Source organism: Octodon degus, unplaced genomic scaffold, assembly GCF_000260255.1.
Source record: "Octodon degus isolate 3935 unplaced genomic scaffold, OctDeg1.0 scaffold00129, whole genome shotgun sequence".
In the NCBI taxonomy this organism is placed as follows: domain Eukaryota; kingdom Metazoa; phylum Chordata; class Mammalia; order Rodentia; family Octodontidae; genus Octodon; species Octodon degus.
The window spans coordinates 133,925-135,859 of NW_004524705.1; positions in this window are offsets into that span (position 1 = coordinate 133,925).

The following is a 1,935-nucleotide window of genomic DNA, read 5'->3' on the forward strand; positions in this document are numbered from 1 at the left end:
TGGTGGGGGACATCCCAAGGGGGTGGAAGATGGTCTCACCTACGCTGCACCTGGGCTGGAACCAGTAGGTACCACCAGCGCAGGGTAGCTGGAAAGTCCTGGGCTAGGACTGGGTCTGAGGGTTCCTGGAACACAGCCCTGCCCATATTTTTTTAATGTCATTTGTATTGACTCCTCCTTTCTCATTGATGCCTATTTGTCTCATGTTGTTCATCTTTGCAGAATCTTGCAGGTGATGTATTATTTTTTTTCCTGCATCCTAATTGTTTTTAACAGATCTTTTCTTACCTTTTCACTACCTCTGATAGCATCTTGAAGATCTTAAACTCTGTCTTCACTTTCATGCATATGCTTTTGCAAGCTTGTGATTGAAATTTTAAGTTCCTCCATATCTCTTTGACTCTGCTTCATGCAATATATTTCTTTCTTGTATTGTTCATTCAAAGAGTCCATCGCTTTTCTAATATCCTCTTTTTTATCCATGTCTTCTTAATTAATTCTTTTACTTCAGTGATTAATCTGATCTGATTTCCTCTATATGTTTCTGCATTTGATTCTTTAGTTCAGATGCTATTAATTCAGAGATTTCTTTTTTTAATTTTGGAGATTAATTCTGATCTTAGTTCCTCCATACCTTTCTTCTGTTGTTTCTTTACTTCAGATGCTATTAATTCATACACTACAGCTGAGCTAGTGTCCTCTGCACTTGTTCTGGGTGGGTTCGCAGCCTGAGATTGCATTTTGCTCCTTGTATTTGTCTTTTTGTATAGCACTGACCTCTGACCTTTGGTGTGGAGCTTTGGTACAGTTATAACCTTAGCACTTACTGAAATTTGGGTGCAGATCTATTAAGTTTGAGTTTATCCAGTTGTGCCTGGTTTGGACCTAGCTGTTCTGCTCAGCTCCGTCCTGATGCAGCCCTTTGAAGTGAACCTGTTGTGCCCATCTGGCACAACACTGAACCTGTTGTGCCCCTGGCCCAGGGGATGCAGGGAATCACAGAAGCTCCCACACACCAGCAAGGCCTGGGCTTGGGATGGAACTGGGGGGTCCCGAATGTGCAGCAGAAGTTCTCACTCACTTGGCGGGCTTGGGGAGCAGGCTCCAGACGGGTCCCCAGGATGTGGCAGAGGTTCTCACTCACATGGCGTACCTGGGTTTTGGTCCAGAGAGTTCCCACAGGCCAAAGTTCACAATTCATAATGGAAAGTTAACCAGACAATTCTTTGCATCTTCATTTTATATTACTATAAGTACAAACACGATTCAAAGTGTTGTAAATGGTGACATATGAGCATGTAACAACCTTGACAGTTACAGCACTCAGTGGAAGAAATTAGAGTGGAGTAAGTGTCTGAGTATATTCTTTATGGGGAACCTTCATGAAACCAACCAACCAAAGTGAATCTTACCATAAACGAACCACCAGAGGATTTACATTGTTTACCTCAGTAGCTCACACATCGATTTCATGCATGAGAGTTTCCACTACATCATATGGATTCATCCAAGTACAACAAGTGTTGGAGGTCACCGCAGCTGCTGATGTTCATCTAACAGAATGTGCAGGTTAAGTCCATTGTCTCAATATTTAGAAACAAAGGAAGAGGGTCTCAGCAATTACGGCCTTCACAATAGTTTTAACTGCAGTAGACAATATTTAAGTAGATTTCTTTTCATAGCTTCTTTCACATTTACATCAAGCCAGCACATGAACATTTTCCCAAAACACACCAATTCAGATATACTTCCACCTGATGCCAAGTTTTCCTCCATAATCTAATGTAAATTAAGATTTATACACAGATATGGACTTATAATTAGCAATGGAGTGATTTTGGCACCAAGAGAAACTGTTTTTCAATTTCTGAGAAATCAGCTTGCTCACATGTGCGCTAGTTCAGTAAGTCCTTCACAAATAAAATTATATTTTAG